Source organism: Bos mutus, chromosome 3 (assembly GCF_027580195.1).
Source record: "Bos mutus isolate GX-2022 chromosome 3, NWIPB_WYAK_1.1, whole genome shotgun sequence".
Lineage (NCBI taxonomy): Eukaryota > Metazoa > Chordata > Mammalia > Artiodactyla > Bovidae > Bos > Bos mutus.
The window spans coordinates 54,626,095-54,649,592 of NC_091619.1; the positions used below are offsets into that span (position 1 = coordinate 54,626,095).

General features: G+C 40.8%; 1 long non-coding RNA gene across 1 annotated transcript in view; it reads left to right on the plus strand.

Moving 5' to 3' along the window:
• Positions 1–1,937: 1,937 nt before the first annotated feature.
• Positions 1,938–23,498, plus strand: part of LOC138985967 (uncharacterized) — a 31,063-nt gene continuing 9,502 nt past the window's right edge. The window contains exon 1 of the long non-coding RNA XR_011462895.1: positions 1,938–2,060. This is a non-coding gene — a long non-coding RNA (uncharacterized lncRNA). The remainder of the gene's footprint in view (positions 2,061–23,498) is intronic.

Below are 23,498 nucleotides of genomic sequence, written 5' to 3' on the forward strand. Positions count from 1 at the left end.
TGAAGGCACTGACTCAACATTTTCTCAGGAATTCATAATCAGATACTTTTAAAAAAGCCATGGCAAATGTTATGTGAGGGTTTCTGTGTTCTGGGCACTGTGCTCAGGACAGACGGAACACGGGAAGCCTGCGTAGACTCAATTTGGTGACCCTACAAGCCAGTGTCCTATTGACCAGGAGTCATTTGCTGAGGATGAGAAAAAGTGATTTTCCACTAATATAATTCATACACGTCTCTCTTGCTGTTAAAAACAAGAGAATTATCTCATGCAGTGAAACATTTTAACTTAATTAGAATTGCCTTCCATTTCAGTTATTTTACTTTCATAACTGAATAGTGCTCCTTTCAAAGCATAGAGATAACTTATATTGATAGAGTTGTAAAATCTTATTCAAATTTTGCTTTAAAATCTAATTTCTCTGACTTGCGTGTTGATAGAACGTGTTCCATATTTTTGTTCTTGTTTTCTCTTATAATTCTCTAAGTCAAACAACTGCTTGAGAAACCTGGTATCAGGATTCTAATTTAGATAATAGCCTAGTTTTCCAGTATACAACCACAGGCCTGCAATATTTGATTTCAGATTTTCAGGCGGCTACCATTGCTGGTCCCAGGGTGATTGGTGGCAGCGTGAAACCCACATCCAGCCAAAGGAAACTGGCCAAAAGGAATATATTTTTTTTTCCTTTGAAGGGGACTGTCTATTCTGGAAGGACAGAACCAGTTCCATCTTGTGGGTATGTCAGGAACATGGGTAGAAAGCGGAGTTCCTGGCATCATGTTCATCATTTATTCTGCAGGTGTTTGGCATTCCCTTAAACACTGATTCCCCACCCAGCCTAGGAAGCTGCCTTCAAGCCCCAGCTCTTAATCTGGCTTTGTCTGTGCCAACTGTTCATGTGCATTTAATCCTCACAACAATGCTAAGAAATATTATCATTCCCATTTTACAGATGAAGAAATTGAGATCTAGAGGCTTCTATGGTGGTCCAGTGGTTAAGACTTCATCTTCTAATGCAGGGGGTGTGCGTTTGATCGCTGGTCAGGAAGCTAAGATTCCCACATGCTTTGAGGCCAAATGACCAAACAAACAAACAAACAAAAAGAAGCTATTATAACAAATTATATACAAACTATTATAACAAATTCAATAAAGACTTCAAAAAATGATCTACATCCAAAAAAAAAAAAAAAAAAGACAGAAAGAAAGAAAACTTAAAAAAAAAGAAAATGAGATTTTGAGAAATTAAGTAGCTTGCCTTTGGGCAAACTAACTGGAAAGGAATGGAATGGGGCCATGGTTATGCCAGAACTCCAAAGCCCCTGTTCCTACAGTAGACACGACTCCATAGCAATGCCTCTAGAAAAAATAAGCACGTTTTTCGTTTATATTTATATCTTAGAGTTTCTGCTAAAATGACTGTTTTTGATTTGAGACCTGCAAAATCAGGAGTTCCTGACTTCAGGTCACCAACTCTTTCAGTCACACCAAGGAAGCAGTATGTGCTGGAGTAAGAAGAACACTGCCCTAGGAGAGCCCTAGGTAGTCTGTGAGTCACCACACCTGACACACAGTAGGTGCTCAGTAAACACATGTGGAGCTGAGAACCATAGGTCATGTATGTACGTTTGGTTATGCCTTTCTTTCTGGGTGTTCAAGAGGGCGCTTTAAATAAAGATCCTACAGTTCATGCCAGCATCACAGGGACTGTAGTGTGGCATCAAAAACCAGCATTTACTGAATACCCATTAAACTGCCTTTGTGGTGTAAAATTTGGGGGTTAAAGAAAATGTAGGAGACTTTTGCTCAAAGTAACCTCTGCCTCTAACTGCTTTGTTCAGCTTCTCTTCCTTTCTAACTTTGTCCCATAAAAATCTCAAGGGAATTGAAATTAAGCTGTTTCCCAGATTTGCTTTTCAAAATTAGTCCTGGCCTGGCCTTCAGCACGGCAAACACATTCTGTGTGGTCACAAGGGAGGACTGCCTTGAATTCTTGGAGCAACTACGGAGTTTTGGGGGCCAGACAAGCTAAACAAGCACCAGAAAAAAAGACACAGGTGGGTGTTTTATATTAATTACTGCCTGCCATGCTGATCTGTCCAGGGGCATAGACCTCTTTGGCTTACCCTTTGATCCTCATCCTTTCCTCTTACTGGAAATAACATCTACTTGCTGGACCAGGGACTGGGGAAAGTTATCCACAAGAGTGAAATCAGGTCAAAGTTTTGCACAATGCCCGGGGACCATCAGCAGAGTCATAGCAGTCCCCAATCCAAATGGTCCTCCTCCGCGGTGTGGGAGGTGATGAGGTCGTACTTGACACACTGGCCATTAACTGTGCAATGACTCATCCCATCAGAGGGCCCATCTGTAAACGCTAGACATTGTCAAGAACTTGGCTCCATCGTTCTCTTGGGAACAAAGAAATTCAATTTTAAATCTGCATATTCATCATTCCAGAGAAATAAATACAGTATGAAATGAAAATATTTAACAGTCAACATTTGATAATTCCCCAGTCTTGTTCAGGACAAGATTCTGTCCTAAGGAACTGTAACACCCTTAGATATGGGATTTTACAGGCAACATTCAAGAAAGCTATCTTTCTTTCCCATAATAGATTTTCTTTCATTCTATGTGGGTTTTCAACAGATTGCTCCCAAGGGGAAAATCCTGCCCCACTCTGTCTTTTCCTTACAGTGCTGTGGTTGTGGTGTTTTAAGCGTTTCTGGGAATTTCCTTTGTATCTGAGTCGTTTGTATCTTTTCAACCTTAAAGTCATCTTTTCACTGACATTCCCTCTTTAAAAAAAAAAAAAGTTGTTTTTGTTTTGTTTTGTTTTTTACTGTAAAATATAAGAGCTACACCAGATGTAAATCATCCTCTCCAGCCAGTCCTGTTTTGCTGTTTTGTTTTGTCTTTCCTTGGCCACACATAGGTTGTTTGTGCCCTGGGAAAAAATGTAATCTACAGGTTCTAATAGGGAAACTGAGGATGCAATTTTAAGGGTGAAATATCAATGAAACTTCTTGCCCATAAAAATGTAGATTTCAGCAAGCCTTCTTTTAAAAAATGTTAAAAATTAGGAGAGGGACTGTTTGTGGTCAACTTATGGAGATTCTATTTACAAACGCCCTTTATTTTCTATCACACAAGAAATTAACAGAATCTAAACCAATTTCTCTTGCATAGACATTATTCAGTGGTAACAACTCCCAGTATGAAGAATCCAGGTTTCCTTCTGTCTAATCATATGGCCATTTTCCCAACTGTTTCACACATGCTAATGGACTGTGACAAGTAAAACATATTTGGCTCAGGGTACGGTCCGACGTGAAATGGATTCACAACCACGAAGCTTCTAATCATTTTTCTCCTAATCTACCACTGCTTTGGGGGTTTGGTGTCTTCCCTGTCATGAGCGATTTCAGTGCACTGATCAGGGTAGACTTGACAGATTCTTTATCAATGTCAAGTGTCTTTTGTGGTTAAGTCCAGTAACGCTAAAACAAAACGCTTCATAGATACTAGATATATGGTGGCATTACAGAATTCTCTTGCAGGCAATATTTTTTGGTCAACCTATGAAAAGAAAAAAGAAGTGAAGGTGAAAACCAAAGAAGATGCAGCAGAAGTCTTGGCAGTTATTTCTGTGGAAGTCAGACAATGTGACTGACATGGGGCCTATGACTCTCCCCTCCTCCATTCAGGTTAGAATAGAGCAAAGAGAAATTGCCAACAAAGAAAATCATGATCTAGGGGGAGGGGATAGAATTTCAATAGGTTTTTAATTTCAAGAAACAGAGCAGTATTTTAGGAAAACACAGGACCCCTGCCTAGGCACACATTTACATCTACAAGTGTATGCACCCACCTGTACCAATTAAAATCATACATTTTTCCCTGTGAGTTTTTCTCATGCCTTGGGAAATTAATCTCTTAGACTTCGTTGACATTATCAACTCTCACAATATCTAACATTAGTGTGAACTGGCTTAGAAAAAATACAATCCAAGCATCTCTGAATAAAATAGAGACTCTGTTAAGTTTGCTTTTAGTAAAAAGAGTCTGTAGTGCCATCAATATTAGGCCTTTCCCAGCAGTTCTAGCCGTGACAGCTTCATTATGGAGGATGTTCGCTTTCGTGGTTCATAACAATGGCTATTTTAAAAGACTCACCAATGTGTACCACATGAGGCCTGCCAATCCCCTCTACCCACAAATAAAGAAGATGCCCCAACCACTTGATAAATCCATGGTGCTTAGTTGGCTCATCAGAGGTTTCAGAATATCACTTTTCAGAGTAACAGTGGATGTAAGAAGCCTCATTGTCTTTTTATTAACCCAAAAGCCAAGGCTAACAAAATTCTCATCAAAGCTGTGAACAGACAGTGGAAAGAAGTGCTCTAAGTGCTGGGAGCTAACCTGGAATTATTTGTTATACTACCAAACCGGTAAATTAGTAGGAACAAATAAGTCCTCAGCTATCAGATATTTTTCTGTATTACACAGTTAATGACTAAATCTATTTCAATATTTTATCTGATTTTTTTCTTTTTTGTACTAATTTAGAAAGTTGGTACTTCAGTGTAATTGAACTCATTGAAGGTAAAAATGTCCAGAGCTTTTTAATAAGGTACCTTTCAATATTAAACTTTGGGGTCTGTTTTCCTCCCAATAGGCACTTAGCACTAATGGCAATTGTGTCCAAACACTGGGTAGGAAATACATGTCTCTGTACTGAGCTCCATGGAGGGGAAAAAAAGGAAGAAAGGGGAAAACAACGTTGAGACTGAATAAAAGAGGTAGAGTTGATTCATTAACAAGATGAAATTAATATCTGGCACCCCCAAATTTCAGAGCACACACACCTTTAATAAGTAAGATGAGGAAAAAATTTCTAAATCATTTTGAATAATACCCAAACCATGCTTTTCCTGAGCAATCTGTTTTCCCTCCATCCCCAGCATATACATTAGACTCATTTTATACTTGTTATGTACATAATGATTCTAGACAACATAAGATGATTTCATGATTTTTTTTCCTTATTATTTTTACTTATCTACCAGTGAGCCAATTTATGCAGCTTAAACCATTGCTAAAGATGCATCAAAAATTGTCTGTAATCATTACAAATAATAGCACTGAATGTTCACAAGAAGCTGTTTTCTTATCATATTTTCATTAAAACATCTTTTCAACCTGCTTTGCTTTTCCCACATCTGAAACCTGTGTTGTAATCAGTCTTATTAACTGAGAACATAAATATGATTTATTATGGTCTGATAATGGAAGCTACGTGGACCCAGAGAAGGGCTATATTGTCCTTTGATAAAATGGCTCTTTTCTCTCAAATGGAGAGCTCTATCATGAGAACATGCAGAATGTAGTGAGTGATTATTTCCTCGGGGTGAGTGATGGCAAAGCCCGACAGAAAATCTTCTTGTTGACCATGACAGCCTCAGAGGGTCCCCAAACCTCCCTGAGTTTGACAACCTGCAGACACTTTTGATGAAGTGTATTCTTCTGCCAGAGACAGCCTGTCTGGGAGGAGAAAAGAGACCTTTATCGTCTGATCGGCTATTATTGTCTTGATCTTTTATAAGCAATCTCTAATGCACATGAATATAATATCCTTTCACACAAGTGCCAAGCATAATAGAAATGTGGTTATAGGACCCTCCCCCTGGTTATGTAAATATCCTTACACTATAATTAAGAGAGATGGTTTGTGACTGATAGGGTAAGGAAAGAGTAATCAAACTGTTTTAGGATTATCTCCCTATTTTAAAGACAAACCCACGGTAAACAGCATTTATGGTAGATATAGGGAACTAGGTTATCTTGAAGTCTTAGTCTAAAAGGAAAAATAGTTTTGAATATGGTATTGGTGTTATATTTTTATTAAACATGCAAATGGCAGCTGGTTTTCAGCCAAGTGATTACTATGCTGATATGACTTAGAAGAAAATGAGAATGCCTCTCAAAATACCTGGCTGAGGGTTACAGCAAGAACAAAGACCTATTAATAAGGAATGCACTTGCACAAATGGGTCCTCCAGTCCAAATAAAGTTCTCCAATAAATTTCCCTCTTATTCATTTCCAGGATCCTAAATATGGAAAAAAAAATTTAATTAACAAATATATTTGCAGACAAAACTCTTGCAATTATTGGGCAATTAAATTTACTTTTTATGTGACCCATGGGAGCCATCTCCATTTCTAAACAGTGAAGGATAGTTCTAGATGGTGTTTGTTTGTATTTGGTGACAAAAATTTTCTGATCTTCCAGATAACCCAATCAGACTTACCGCCAGCTCCTGGAGGCCAATAGCTTAATGTTCAATCTTAGTTGCTGGCAAAAAGGAGAAAAAGATACCACCCACCTGAAAAACTTTAATCCCCCCAGCAAAATACAGTGCAGTCATTCCTTTACATCTACATATTTCGTATCAGCAAACTCAACCAACCTCAGATCAAAAAAATTCTGAAAAAAGAATTTCAGAAAGTTCCAAAAAGCAAAACTTGAATTTGCCTCCTGCAGGCAACAATTCACATAGCATTTACATTGCATTAGATGTTACAAATAATCTAGAGATGATTTAATGTATACTCGAGTATGTATAGGTTATAAGCAAATATTATAACATTTTATATAAGGAACTTGAGCATCGTGGGTTTTCATATCCTCTGGATTAATCCCGGGAGGGTACTGGGCCATTACTGTACTCAATTTTTCATTAACCTTCTGACATCTGGACTCCGAGGTGTCCCTACACTAATCACTAATGGGTTTTGCATTACCAATTAGTGGAGAAAACTCGCAAGCGCTGATGCCGAAGAGTTAATATCATTAGTTCCACACCACTGGGTGGTCAGTTGGAAGAGCAGCCCCTGAACTCAAGAGGGGAGAGTCAGGGACCCTGACTTGGAGACAGCTCTCCCTCTGAAGGAGAAAGCTGCAGCTCACAGACATTGACCTCCATGTCTCTGTCCTGGCATCCAGCCTCGAGGTAGATTCAAATATTACACAAGAGTGCAAGCATATGCGCACACATTATGCACAGGTTTAGGCCAGGACCAATCACCAGCCTAGTCAGGCTTTATTGCATCTGTCTCATCAGAGGGTGGATGAGACCAGAGGAATGCTCTCTCTCTCAGCACCTCTGTCCATTTGCTTCTCTAGGCAATGACTTTCCAATGAGAATGAAAAAACTTGCCATTTCAGAGGGAGTTGGATTTTGAGAAGTGTTTGATCTCCTTCAAGAGATACTTCTCTGAAGTTCTGCCAGCCCTCGATTATCTGTACAAATGAGGCCTAAAGAAAGAATGGAAAGATTCAATGCACAGATAATCTTCAAACTCCAGTTCAGTCTGTGTTTTAGTTTCTTTCCGAACAAATTGTACCAGAGCAATTAACAAACAAAACTGACTGGATGTTTCCCTTCTCCTTTTATGGTCAATTTTGTGGATATCAGCAGAGTGAGGAAATTGTCAAAACAGAGGCAATAGGAGAGAGGAAAGGGAAGAAACAAAACTCCCAGATAGTCTGCAAATGGGATAATGTAATCTTGAATAACTAAGAAGAATCTAATTTTAAAGATAATAAAAGAAGGCCCAGAATGCAAATCCATCTACAAAATGCACAGCCTCTTCCCCCAACCCTAAAACAGCTCGTAGGAAAACCAATAAGTAAACAAAAAACCACAAGAAAAACTCCAATCTACTGTCCCCATCCACATTTTCCCTGATCTAATCTACACATGTTCTAAGTTAAATTATATTCTAAAGAGGATCTGGGCAGAGAGGAGAAGAACGCACAGAAGACATTTCTTATTTATGTTCCATCTGGCTTTGCTGTCAGGTATTGATAAAAACAGCCTTGCTTTCAAAACTGTACTAGCCTAAAACTTCAGAAATTGATCAACTTTAATTTGTTTTTCTTAGAAAAACCAACATCCAAGGAAAGGACAATGACTCAGCACTTCATTTTTTTTTTCCCCAGTCTCAGACTTTTCAGATCATTATACCAAAAATGTTTGAATACTTCTGAGACTGAAACTAGAACTTTCATTCAAGGCCAGTGTTTGGAACCCCTCAGTTAAGGGAAGTGACACTCTTTAGTGACCTAATCATGCACATTTTTTTGGCCAGAGTCATTGACTGACTGCACATACTTTGTTCTGCTTTAGAAATGAAAATCTAATAAAGTAATTGGCAGTTTCATTGTCGCAGAAATTTTCTCCAATATCCCAACTGGAATTGTGAAAACAGGTTCAAATTCCTATAAGCTCTCTCCCCTTTCACCCTCAAATGCCACGCTTCAAAACCAAACGATTTCCTAAGAAATTGCAGGACTTGGTTGGGTTCAGAGGTCGAGGCATAGGGTAGGGAGGAGGAAGACTCTTTCTTCAAGTTGGAGGGGATTTGCTTTTTTCCGGAATCTTGAGGCTGGGAATGTTCTGCCTCTTGCAAAGGAATTCAAAGGAGCCATTGTGTTTGAAACTTCGCTTCCCAATTGGCCTAAGACAGCAACATCAGAAGCAACAGATACTTCAGCCCTGCCTCTGGAAAGAGACATTTTCTAAAAAAAAAAAAACAAAAAACACTCCTGAAGACACTGAAGCCTAATTACTCTACAGCCCATAGTCTTAAAGATTGAGACCTCTGATACTCTGTGATAACCCCTTGAGGAAGGGGAGCAGCTCCATCAGGACTTGAACAGATAGCATGTCTATGTTTTACCCAGAGTAAAACTGATATTCAAAACAAGTAGACTGACAATTGCTTTCATTCCCCCAGCTTTTGAATTGTGGTGATCATTATTCAGGATACAACAATACCATTTATTAAGCTACCAAATGGAAAATAAACTTTTCACTAAAATGTAAAAGGGATTTAGGATATCTAAGAGTAAATGATTAAGGAATCAGTTTATCACTGCCCCCCTTGCTTTTCTAAAAGACGTATGTATCAAATCCTCATATTTATGATGGTATCTTTAAAGTTCTGAATGGTTTGGATCTTAGCCTTATAAATCCATGCTAAGAAAACAAATTTTTTTAAGCAGCATGGCCATACACTTACAGAGGCTGAAACTGGTACACAATACCCTTGGGAGAAATTCCCCCAGTTTCTAGTGCTACTGTGACCCAAACAGAGATGAACTAAGGGCAGGAAAGAAAAAATGAAGGAAGTAGTCATCTGGGAAACACTGGAGGTGGAGGATGGGGAGAGATGGCATTGGTTGACAAAGGGGGCTGATGAAACCATTATCAAGCAGGCTAAGGGAGTGGAAAGCCATGGAGACAGCACCATTTCCCAAATTTTAGACACAAATGAGGAGTCCTGAGTAATTTGAATTGTTCTGCCAGCCAAGTCAAATCCTGGGCCTCTCAGAAACCACTGGAAATGTCTCAGGTTTTCTCATTCTGCTATTTTGATGGAAATTAAACTTGTAAATCAATAAGAACAGAATCAACTCTGTTGAACAGCTCTGTTCCTTTATCCTCTATTCTCCAACGTACTACGTATCTGATTTCCTGCCCAAATGATTTAAGATTCCCAAATGCAAGTGAAAAAAATTTGTTTGAGATTTGCTTGTAAAATCACCTAAATCTCAGCTCAAGTCCCCTATTCAGAGAACATTTTAAAGTAGACGTGAAGCACAAAATTGTACAGCCCTCTTTTGAAAAAAAAGGCATATGGATGCATACCCATGAAAGGATTATGGAATAGTCCTCAAAAATGCTTGAAGTGATTGACATGTACATACCAGGGGAATCAGATGAGTCATTTATTTTTTTTTCTAATTTTATTTTATTTTTAAACTTTACATAATTGTATTAGTTTTGCCAAATATCAAAATGAATCCGCCACAGGTATACATGTGTTCCCCATCCTGAACCCTCCTCCCTCCTCCCTCCCCATACCATCCCTCTGGGTTGTCCCAGTGCACTAGCCCCAAGCATCCAGTATCGTGCATCGAACCTGGGCTGGCAACTTGTTTCTTACATGATATTTTACATGTTTCAATGCCATTCTCCCAAATCTTCCCACCCTCTCCCTCTCCCACAGAGTCCATAAGACTGTTCTATACATCAGTGTCTCTTTTGCTGTTTCGTACACTGGGTTATTGTTACCATCTTTCTAAATTCCATATATATGCGTTAGTATACTGTATTTATGTTTTTCCTTCTGGCTTACTTCACTCTGTATAATAGGCTCCAGTTTCATCCACCTCATTAGAAATGATTCAAATGTATTCTTTTTAATGGCTGAGTAATACTCCATTGTGTATATGTACCACTGCTTTCTTATCCATTCATCTGCTGATGGACATCTAGGTTGCTTCCATGTCCTGGCTATTATAAACAGTGCTGCGATGAACATTGGGGTACACGTGTCTCTTTCCCTTCTGGTTTCCTCAGTGTGTATGCCCAGCAGTGGGATTGCTGGATCATAAGGCAGTTCTATTTCCAGTTTTTTAAGGAATCTCCACACTGTTCTCCATAGTGGCTGTACTAATTTGCATTCCCACCAACAGTGTAAGAGGGTTCCCTTTTCTCCACACCCTCTCCAGCATTTATTATTTGTAGACTTTTGGATCGCAGCCATTCTGACTGGTGTGAAATGGTACCTCATAGTGGTTTTGATTTGCATTTCTCTGATAATGAGTGATGTTGAGCATCTTTTCATGTGTTTGTTAGCCATTTGTATGTCTTCTCTGGAGAAATGTCTATTTAGTTCTTTGGCCCATTTTTTGATTGGGTCATTTATTTTTCTGGAATTGAGCTGTAGGAGTTGCTTGTATATTTTTGAGATTAGTTGTTTATCAGTTGCTTCATTTGCTATTATTTTCTCCCATTCTGAAGGCTGTCTTTTCACCTTGCTAATAGTTTCCTTTGATGTGCAGAAGCTTTTAAGGTTAATTAGGTCCCATTTGTTTATTTTTGCTTTTATTTCCAATATTCTGGGAGGTGGGTCATAGAGGATCCTGCTGTGATGTATGTCGGAGAGTGTTTTGCCTATGTTCTCCTCTAGGAGTTTTATAGTTTCTGGTCTTACGTTTAGATCTTTAATCCATTTTGAGTTTATTTTTGTGTATGGTGTTAGAAAGTGGTCTAGTTTCATTCTTTTACAAGTGGTTGACAAGATTTCCCAGCACCACTTGTTAAAGAGATTGTCTTTAATCCACTGTATATTCTTGCCTCCTTTGTCAAAGATAAGGTGTCCATATGTGCGTGGATTTATCTCTGGGCTTTCTATTTTGTTCCATTGATCAATATTTCTGTCTTTGTAGATGAGTCATTTAGACATGAACAACGTCTTCAAGCTTCTTCAACTTGCCCTTGTGTACCCTTTGCTGGTTCCCCTCCCGCTCTGCCCCTCCTCTGGGCATCTTTTCTTTTTCTTTTTTTAACCTGTGTCATCTATTCTTTCCTCTAGATTTATCATCCATTATTCAACTTTATTTTTTCTATTGTATATTTCTGTCACAACTCCTTTATTATCCGATGATAACTATCTCATTCCTTTAGACCACAGACACATTCAAGAAGTCCTACAACTAAAGATATCGATTCTCATTATAGAAACAGGCACTCTCCCCTACTCTCAGCTGCCTTTCTCACTCCACCAATTAAGGTTTTCCAAATCTGGAGCAAGATTAAGAGATATGTGCCCATTGCTAGCCGTTGCTGGTGGTTGCTGAGAAACTCCAAAACAGAGATCATGCAAAATGAAAGTATGACAATCCAAGAGAAGCCTAGAACCAATACTTGGGACAAGTGTCATTCAATTCCTGATTCTTGAACCCTGACCCCAAGGTTCCCCTGGGCAGCCAGTGCAACCACATTTCCAAAAAGCTCCACCCTGGTTCTTGAATTCTTAACTCTCTGCATCTGGCTACTGAATCATCAGGTTGTGGCCTCACTGGGGCACTCTCAACTCCTAGTGACTTTGTGATCCCTAACTTACCCTGCTGAACACCTTTCAGGGGCTTTGCCAAAGTCTCGCATTTTCATTCACTCTGTTATAAAGCCTCCTTTTCAACTATAAATATTTAGACAATTAAAACTACATTTTGTCATCCTCTTGGAGGCTTCATGGAGAGGACAGACTATGCGGTGAGTGGTCTCTCTCAGCCATAACCAGGGCTGTGGGAGTACAGCTCCCCAGAACTGCTGTATTTTTCTTACAAGTGTGAAAATACTAAATATTTAAGCAAAATGTTTTGTAACAGAACATCTCCTTGAGCTAATCATCTGGTTTAAAGTTAAAAAGGGAGAAACTTCAACCACTTGACAAAGATTGACAGAAAGAATGAAAGGAAAAATACGGGAAGGGGTATCATGTCCTAGGATTGTCAACCAAGGGCAGACTCCAACTCTTGCTCATTTCTGCTAATGGAGGAGTCATTGCCCAAATAAAGTCAGATCTTCAGTTTCAACTTTTTCCATAATTGGTGCTGGGACTGTTGATAGCAGAAGTCTACCAGTGGGCTCATGTGTCCCAGTATGCAAATGTACATCTTCTGATACACACACAAGGAATTTTAAATCACAAATAGGGTACTTCATACCAGGTAGCGCAACAGTGATGGCGATATGAAACCCAACTCAAACCACATAAGCATGAAACAAGAAATCCACCCCTCATGTAACTGGTAAGTTCAAGGTATGGTCTAGCTTCAGACCCAGCTCACCGGAGACCAGGTGTTGAAACAAGATGGTCAGAAATCTATGTCTTTTTCACCATCTCTTACTTCAACCTTATTCTGTGTTGGCTTTACTTTCCTTTCGACCAGATTTTAATATCTGTAAGAAAGACACCAGTTGCTCTAAGTTTATACTTGTCTTTACCAAGACATCCTGAAAAAACATGTCTATTTCTCAGAAATCATGTCAAATCCCCAAAGGACTCTTTAGAGTGCTGCTTCAATCGCTTGGTGGTGGGGAAATCCTGGCCACTTGATTGACAGCCCTACCAGAGTCACACAGAATGTGGGAGGGGAAGATTCCGAGGGGATGAGCCTTTTATCAGAAGAAAGGAGGGTGGAGACTAGGTAGTGGAAGCAGATGTCCTCCAGGCAGTGCCAGTCCAAGCACTTTGAACCTAAATCACTTGCAGGGGCCTTTGGAACTCATTAGTGTCCCCTGGCTTGATAGAAAGATATCACCTTCCCTTCCCTCCAAGTTGCTGCAATGCTTTTCATGTCTGAGTAGAAAACAGACCTCAGCACTTTATGAGTTCCAACTCAGATCTGAATAAGTTCTGCTCAGCAGCTTGTGATGGTTCTTTTATTGCCATTACCGATCATCATGTAAATAAGTAGTTACTGACTTAAGAACTCACTATTTACACAATAACCCTTGATGGGAACCATGATCCCTTTACACACTATTATAGAAGTGTATAATTATAGACTTTCCAAATGGGTATTTCTTTTAGACATTCGCTTGTAATAGCTCCTTCAAAGTTGTTAAGCTTTTATCATGTGAAGACCCAAGTAGAATAAAACACTTAGTTCACTCCTCATTGACCTAATAGAGAGCAAACTTATCTTTAAGATGGCAGGAGCTTCCTGCCAAGAACTCATGGACAGCTTCATTAAAAAAAAAAAAAAAAAGTCTGGCTGGGGCTATTTGGGCAGGATATCAAGTTGCTATTAGACCATGTTCATCTCATTTAGGAATTAAATATTGACACTAACTGATCATCGGTTATTGTTTCTTTAGTCCCTCCTGAAGGAAATCTTGTCGCACGCACTTGTCCTGTCTTTATTACTATCTAGCAAGAGTTCTATAAAAGTAAAATGTTGGGTGGGTCTTTAACTGTCTTTAACATTTCTCATTACTTAAGCACAGAACATAACTTTAACAGAGAATAAGTTTTTGTTGTGTATTGAATACATTGGTCCCATCGAGGAAGCCACAGCCAGGATCAAGAGGTTGAGAGATACCTGCTGAGGTCATAAGCTTAAGAAAATGGGGTGATGTGGCTGATTGATGTCAATGTATGGCAAAAACCACCACAATATTGTAAAGCAATTATACTCCAATTAAAATAAATTACTCAATTTAAATAAAAAAGAAAATGGGTTGATGTATGATGCAGTGTAATGTATATTTGACACAATCAGGACATGTGATGTGTATTGCACTACAAAAATTACTGGCATACCACATTCAAATGAGTCTCAGGATATATAGTGAAATTTAACTTGCTTAGTTCAAATTAAGGAAACAAAGAAGGCGATGGCACCCCCTCCAGTACTCTTGCCTGGAAACTCCCATGGACGGAGGAGCCTGGTAGGCTGCAGTCTATAGGGTCGCGAAGAGTCGGACACGACTGAGAGACTTCACTTTCACTTTTCAGTTTCCTGCATTGGTGAAGGAAATGGCAACCCACTCCAGTGTTCTTGCCTGGAGAATCCCAGGGACGGCAGAGCCTGGTGGGCTGCCGTCTATGGGGTCGCGCAGAGTCAGACACGACTGAAGCGACTTAGCACCAAGTGTTCACAGCTCTATCAAAGGCACCAGACTTAGTGAGGGAGATACAAAGATAAAAATAATGTTTATTTTCATGCTTGCCCACCTCCATTAGGACTTTATGAGCCCTACATCCTTCCTACCACTCCCATTGACTCTCACTCTCTCCTGGCTTCACCACTTAGAACTTCTCCTCAAGCCTTCACTAAGCACAGCTCCTTTTCAGTTTCAGCACAAGTTCCTCCTGAACAGCATTCCCCTTCCTTTCTTCTGCTTGTTGCTGCTGCTGCTGAGTCACTTCAGTCATGTCCAACTCTTTGCAACCCTATGGATCATAGCCCCCCAGCCTCCTCTGTCCATGGGATTCTCCAGGCAAGAATACTGGAGTGGGTTGTCATGCCCTCCTCCAGGGGATCTTCCCATCCCAGGGATTGAACCAACGTCTCTTACATCTCTTCCATTGGCAGGCAGTTTCTTTACCACTAGTACCACCTGGGAAGCCCCTTCTTCTGCCTAGACCTTCCTAAAATGTCACCTCCTCAAGGAAGCTTCCCTGATTCCTCCAGGCAGAGCCAGTCACACTCTCTCTGCTTCTGGAGAACTTTCTTCAAACATCTATCTTGTACCATACACATTTGTATCTGTATTTTTCTCCCCCATTACCCTATAAGCCAAGTTTATATCTGATTCACAACCATATTATCCAGGTGCTTGCAGAGTACCAAGTACAAACAAGTTACTGGTAAGTCACTTATGCAAAGAAAAACTATGTTATTCCCACTGCACTTCTGCTTTCTGGGCCTCCAAGGCTGTTGGAATAGAGACAGATGCATAAACCAAGATGAGACGAGCACCCTCAGCTCGGTCATGAGATTCAAACAGCAAACAGTGAGTGGGAGGGAGATACTTAGATGTATGGGGAAAGAAGGAGGAAGAGGGGGAGAGAAGTGGAGAGAGAGAGAGCAAGAAAAGTGGAGGTGAGGCATTGCCAGAGGACAGCGTGAGCCAGAGGATGGTAAGTGAGGTGAGGGAAGGGGCAATGTAGGACCCTGGTGTGACGGCCACGTGAGGATAGTGTGAGAGGGGACCTGCAGTGGGGAGACACTATGAAAGCATGTCAGAAAGGTAGACTGGAGTAAGGATTGACCTCTGAGGGTTTGGGGGCTTCCCTGGTGGCTCAGACGGTTAAGTGTCTTCCTGCAATGTGGGAGACCCGGGTTCGATTCCTGGGTCTGGAAGATCCCCTGGAGAAGGAAATGGCAATCTACTCCAGCACTCTTGCCTGGAAAATCCCATGGACGGAGGAGCCTGATAGGCTACAGTCCATGGGGTCGCAAAGAATCAGACACGACTGAGCGACTTCACAGCGACTTCACTTTCTGAGGGTTTGGATTGCCTGGCTGAGGCATTTGCATGTGGACTCTGCAATGGTAGAAATTCAAGGAAAAGAGAGTAACATGGAATCATTTGATCCCATCTGGCTTTGGGAGACTCATAAGGAAGCTATGATGACTTGGAGTCCAGTGTTTCAGAATCATAATGCTTTTCAAGAAGCTAATCTCTTAACCAGTTTCAGTGAGACACAAACCATCCTGGATGTGCCAGAGGAGAGAAAAATTTGCAGGTGATCAGCCCTGGTATTCCTCAGTCTCTAGATCCTCAAGAATGCCAGGCACTCGCTATGCCTTCTGCCTGGGACACTCTTCCCCAGAGTATCCCCTTGGCTGTCCCTTCCTTCCCTAAGATCCCTGCTCAGATGTCATCCCTACAGAGAGACCTTCCCTAAAATCCCTGCTCAGATGTCATCCCTACAGAGAGACCATCCCTCATCATCAGGTCAAAAATAGCACATATATCACTCCACCCCTTTGTCCTGCTTGATTCTGCTTCAAATCATTCATTGACTACCTGACATCACATTTGATGTCTATTTCCTTGTAATCTATACCCTACAGTACAGGGATTGTCCAACTTTCTATAGAAAGCTAGGCAGTAAATATGTTAGAACCTGTAGCCCATATGGTCTCTGTCTTAACTGTCTTAACTTCTTAACTCTGCCACTGTAGCCATAAACAAGCATAAATAAGTGAACATGGTTGTGTTCCAGTAAATCTTCACTTACAAACAGGCTGTGGGCCAGATTTGGCCGTGGGTCATAATTTGCTAATCCCTGCTTCACTAAAAATCTCCATGAGGTCAGCAACTGGTCTATCTTGCTCACATTGGGATTTCCAGGGCCTGGCACATTGTGAGCACTCAGTAATTTTCAAAGAATGCATAGGGCTTCTCTGGTGGCTCAGATGGTAAAGAGTCTGCCTGAAAGGCAGGAGACCTGAGTTTGATCCCTGGGTCGGGAAGATCCCCTGGAGAAGGAAATGGCAACCCACTCCAGTATTCTTGCCTGGGAAATCCCATGGACAGAGGAGCCTGTTGGGCTACAGTCCATGGGATTGCAAAGAGTCGGACACAACTGAGTGACTAAGCACACACAGAGAAAGCATACATGAATGGAGGTCTATGAAAAATAGATAAGGGTATAGGAATATTATACCCATGTGAATACACACACTCCCTTTGTGATGTGTGTCAAATTGGTTGATCCATGGTGGTCAGAAATATGGTCAAACATTATTCTGCATGTTTTCATAAGAATGTTTTGGAATGACATTAATATTAAAATCAGTGGACTTTGAGCAAAGTAGCTTGCCCTCTATAATGTGCGCAGGCCTTATCCAATCAGTTGAAGGCCTGAAGAAAACAAAAGACTGACTTCTGACCAAGAGGGAATTCTATGAACAGATGGCCCTTAAGTTGCTGAATTGACTCTTCCCTGGTTTCCAGCCTGCTGGCTGACCCTGCAGATTTTGAACTTTCCAGCCTCCATAATAACAAATCATATAAGCCAGTTCCTTAAAATACACACACACACACACACACACACACACACACCACACACACGCACACACTATTGGTTCTGTTCTTCTGACCCATAAACACATAAATATACACAGATTTACTCCATCAGTAAAGTAGGAAACCAATTGTATAACCAATTGGCATAAAGCAGCTTTCTGAGTCTGGCTTCCACCCTTCTCCACCTGCATAGCCAGTAGACAACTTGGGTGAGGGTGAGCAGCCTATATGAGAGCCACATTTTACTGCTCGCTCCACACTGTGCCCTGCAGGCCAAGCTCTCTCAATCCCCACACCTTTGCACACCCTAGCTGCCTTCTGTGTGAAATAGCATCTCACTGCCTTTTCTCCTGGCTAATTTACATCCATTCTTCAAAACTCCTCCTAAGATCCCCCACAGGACAACATTAGATGTCCATTCTATCTGTCAGTGCCTCATGACAGTATATCCCCTGTGTGACAGTTGGTTTGCTTCTGTCTACCATCCCCCACCCACCATGAGCCCCCATCTTCTGGAGGGGAGAGTCCACCAGTCTTTTCTCTGCTCACCCTTTGTCACCTCTTCTGTCTGTGCCTGACAGGCAATGAAGGCATTAACAGGCAATTCGATTAATAAACAAAATATTTTCAGAAACTAAACCAAATGGAAGATATGTCACTTATTTGCAGTCTGTGAGAATACAGCTTGGGGTCACCCCAGGGAGATGCAAAGCCAGATTCCAAGGGTATTAAGAATCCACACTAGGGACCCCTGGCTGGGCAGAGCTCCCAGTGACCTGAAGAAAGATTGCTCAGAGTGAGCACCAGAGGTGGGAAGGACTACAGATGTCCTCTCAGCTCTGTACTATTTTTCTTCTCAACTTCTCAAAACACTAATAAGATGGGAACAAGGTGGAAATAGTAAAGATTAAAAACAGCCAGAGCCTGGGCAACCACTTTCAGCTCTCCCATGTCAAAAATGTTCAGCTCTACTTAAGGGAGCAATTTGGGGGCCCATTGGTCCAATTTTTCAACAAACATTGATAGGAAAATGAAATTTACTTTATAGCCATAAACAGACACCTTAGCTGAAACACATCCAAGCCATCAAGGTAGGCTCACCTGGCTGACAAGAGCTCTCATTAACATCTGTGTCCTCAGTACGTGTGTTCGTGATAAGTTGACTCTTTGCAACCCCATGGACTGTAGTCCACTGGGTTCCTCTATCCATGGGATTCTTCAGGCAAGAATACTGGAGTGGGTGGCCGTGCCCTCATCCAAGGGATCTTGCTGACCCAGGGATCAAACCCACGTCTCCTGAGTCTTTTGTATTGCAGGCAGATTCTTTACCACTGAGTCATCAGGGAAGCAGATGGCTCCTAACTCGATTGAATTCAGTCCAGTCAGATTTTAAGACTGTAGGCTTCCCGGTTCTATCAGTGACTTGCTCTAGAATGTTTATGCTCCTGCTTTCAGGTCTCAGTGCCTCAGTTTCAGCATCTGTAAAATAGGGAGAGTCATTCCTACCACCCACAACAGAGAAAGGTCATGGAAATACACAAGCTGGCATCTCCAAAGCACTTTGCCTTCCTATTACTTCCTCTCTATGGACCTGAGGTAGGATTATTATTACTGAAAATGTCAGCTATCCTCTGAAAGGATTATTCCATCAGAAAGCTTTGTTCAGGAACATTTCATAAAGGAAAAGTGAAAGCGTGCACAGTCTCTTTGGAACTAATCATAATTAGTCCCAGTAACAGTTGGGCCATTTTTTTTTTTTTTTTTAGTTCATTTATAGTCAGATTCTACAAAATTGAAAACATCCAACATCTGGGCTGAAAACCTTGTACAAAGCCAGAAAGCCCCCCAAATGGGCATGTGTGGGCTTTGGTGACAGAAGAGCCAGATGTAATTTTTGCCTCAACTACTCTTTTCAACCTTTAGGAAAAAAAAAATTATAATTGAATTTTCATGATTACAAAACCCCTTGATTTTCTTCTCTAATTTTTTAAAACCATCTTTTCTGATTAGTTGTAAATTTCAGACTCTCCCAAAACAATCAGAAATTTCTAGAAAAGGAATCTCTTAACAAATGTATAAAAGCATTTGGGGGTCCAGTTGTAACCATGTAAATACTTTTACAGGGACAAATAATAGTTAACATTTATTGTCCCTACATTATGGACAGGCCCTGTTTTAAGCACTTAAGGGGCATTATCTCATTTAATCTTTGCATGCACTCTGTGAAGTAGGTACTATTATCTTCTCCATTTTACAGCTAAGGAATCCAAGGAACAGATAGGTTAAGTAATTTGCCCAAAGCACTATTAGTACAGAAAGAAAGCAAAGTGTTTTGGTTACATCTTTATGCTTGAAGGAAATTTTCACTTAATTCAACCTTATTACAGAAAGACTCTAAGACTATCTTTGATATCGTAAACTTATTCCAACCAGATTAAATGCTCTCTGTTCTGGGAAGAATTGCACAGAGCCTTTAATACAGCTCCCAGAGATAAATTTGGGCCCAAGGAAACAATCCTGACTTTAGAATTTGCCCCAGTTTCTACCATCTTTTTTGGTATTCTGGGGGAAGAAAACACAAATACACACACACAGACACACATACACACACACACACACATCCATAGAAATTTATTTCAGCTATTTGCTAAAGAAAAGCTGTCTTCAGTTGCTGTTGTTTTCAGCATGCCACCTGACAGCATCTAGAAGCTTCCTTGGGGAAGCAGGGGAATTTGCTGGATTGCTAAACAGCCTTAGAAAATCTGCTGGGGACTCCATGGAAGGGCTTTATGAAGAAGGATAAAGAGAGTGCATTAGCGTTGCCTTGTTTCATGAAAAAGGGAACACACACAACAAAACTTGATTACAAAATCTCATTTTACAAACTCAAGGTGAGATGTACCACCTTGAGGCAATGGCCCACCCAGGGGACCTCCACCAGGTTCTAGAGCCTTCTGCTTCCTGTGTAAAAGCCTGATTCAACTCCAAGGGCCAGGTTAGATAAAACCAGAAGGGTTTATATGCACAGCATTTAACTTTAAACATTTCTTTATGGAAATTTACAATGCACATCATTTACATATTCAATACCAGTGACAATTTACTTCTCCCATCTGAACAGGGCTTTCAACTATGCCACTTGAACTAAATTAATAAACAGTAATTACAGAATGTTGTGTGAGCTAGCTGTTGATGTTGAGCAGATTCTAATCAACACCTTCTTTTAAGGGCCAATTAAAGCTGAATGTATGCAATATAAACATCTTCGAGTATTTAGACATGAACCGCAGAACAAGGTAAAAAAAAAAAAGAAAAATTAAAATCTGAACAATTAGACTGGGGATGAGCCAGTCAAACCTGGAGAGATGGACCCTTTTCAGCTGGTCTCTAAGGTCATGTTAATTTCTTGAAATGATGAGGTTTTTGTGAAAAGAGGAGGGGCTCCAAGGACTAGTTAGGCCAAACCCCATCCGTTTTGAGATTTCTCCAACATCTTGTATTATTTTCCATATGCTTTAAGTTTTGTGGCATTTCTTTTTCAATTGCCTCAAACAGTTTTCTCCTTAATTCATGTGCATCTCAGCGAAAATTTAATCTCCATATTTCTGACTCATTTGTGTATAAATCCTCCAAGTGTTGCTTGGTATTTAAGAAACCTTTCCCTCAGCCCCATCTTTGGCCATCCAGGAGCTACACAAGGCACAGAGTAGGCCCCAGGCCCCTCTATGGGACTTTACATCCCCAGTAAACAGAACATACACAAAGCACTAGTGAGAGGAATCAGAAGCTGTGGGGAGAAAAAGTCAGCCTCTCAACATCAATTGTCCTCAGAACCACTTGCCTCTGCTTCCTAACAAGGCAGCACCCTGAGCAGGCTTCATGCCTTTAGGAAAGGGAGTGAAAGGGAGACATTCCAATAATGGTAAAAAGTACATTTCTGGATAATATACAAAACTGCAAAGACCCGTGTATGTGGCAGTAAATGGGTTTCTTCAATAGTTGGGAGAAACTGGTAACTATGTTTCTTCCAAAATAGGCATCTCTAAAGGTTGGAATGAGAACAAGGTGCCATAAATAATACTTTCTACAGAGGAGAAGATGGCACCCATATGAAAGGATGAACCTAGTCCAAGTGGGCAGCTGAGGACACATTTGCCCCCAAGGCTGCACCTCTACAGTGCCCTGCTTCCCTAGGGCCACCTCGCTCTTGCTTTCATAGGCACACACTTCAACTGTCTTTCCTTCCTCTTTTCTACCAAGATCTCCCTTTTCTCCCTCCTGGACTTGCCTCGACTCTGACTAGCCAAATCCTAACCAATCTCAAGGCCAGCTTCATGCTTGTTTCTGCAGTGTCTGTCTCTCTGCCTCTGTCTCTGTCTCTCTTTCTCTCTCTCTCTTTCCCCTCCCTCCTTCTGTAATTTGTATTGTCTACAATTTAACCATAAATAGCTTTGCTGACTTTGGTTAGTTACCCACTCCATTTGCAGGTATGTTCATCCTTTCCCTTACCCAGATTACAAACTGCCCAAGGACAGAGATTTTGTATTTACAGGGCTTTACCATAGCACTTATCATAGGATTGTTTATATGAGCAAGTGCTAAACGAATATTTGTTGGGTGAATATGAATGAAGCTTTCTTTAAAGTCAACAAAATGAAAGTCTCTGTTTGGATTCAAATATTTCCTCAATAAAATTTGGAAGTATAATGATAGCTTCTGTGCCAGGCATCAAATTTCAAGATAGTTCTTATTCACTAGTCAATAGTAGAGAGAATTATGGAGCCCTGGACTCAGGAGGGACAGGAAATTATTTTATCCCATAGTCCTGCCTCTGAAGAGGACTGTATGAAGTACACTCTTGAAAAATAGTTGCTGAGTTTTGCTCTGTGTATAATCGTAACCAAAGTAATAACAACAACAGTAATAATAATGCTCATTTATTGAGTGCTCATTGCAGGAAAGAAAGGGCCCCTCACTGCTGTCTTTCAAGCCTCTCTGAGGCCTGGAAGCCACATTTCTGTGGGTACAAGCCAGGTGTGCCCAAGGACTCATGCCACCAAGGAACATGCCCAGGCTCCGTCATCTCTCATCTTTGATACGCTAGACCATTTCCTCCCTTGTCTTTCTTCTCTTCACACTCCTACTGGTTCCTTGGACAATCTCAGCTGCTTCCCATAGCATCACCCAAAATTTCAGAAGTAGGAAGTGAGTCCTAGGATGGGCTCTTAAGCCCGGTGCCTCTCCTGAGCTTTGGTTTCATATGTCTAATCACATGTAGGTCATCTTTGCCTGTGCCACCCTGGTGTCACACAGCAACCTCAAACATCATGTGTCCCCAAATGAATCTCTGCTCTTTGCTATTAAAGCCATCTCTTTTCTCTCTTTTTATTTATAGATGGTCTCAGTACTCATCCTCCCACCTCTTCCAAAAATCTGAACTTTTATCCTTGACAGTGTGGTGAGGAGGAAAGACGGGATTCGGGAGTCAAAAAGGACTGAATTTGAAACCCATCTCAGCCACTGACCAGCAGATCTGGGACTGAACAATTTTTAAAATTTCTCTGAATATATTTTCTCACCTGAAAATGGAAATAGATTAACAAGGCTTAGACCTTCAAAAATCTTTGCTTCTTTTCTTTCTTTTTCTCTTCTCTTCCCTCTCCTCTCATTTCTATCTCTTCTTTTCCTTTCCCTTCTTCCCTCACTCCTCTCCCCCACTCCAAATCAATCACTGGTCCTGTCAATCAAGCATCCTAGATAACTTCCCTCTTCTCTCCATCCCTGCTCTTATCATCGTCTCACTCACAAGAACTCTAAATCTGGTTTTTCTGCCTCTATTTCCTCCTACTCTAATCCATCCTGCTCTGAGCTGCCAGTTACATAAATACCTAACTCCCCTATATAAAACCTACCATTATTTCCCAGTTGCTTCCAAGAGAAAACCCAAACTCCTTGGCAATGCAGCCAAGACCCTTCATGATCTACCCTCAACTTACTTTTCCAGTCTATTTTGTTGTTGTTGTTGTTATTTAGTTGCTAAGTCGTGTCCAACTCTTTTGTGACGCCATGTGCTATAGCCTATCCCT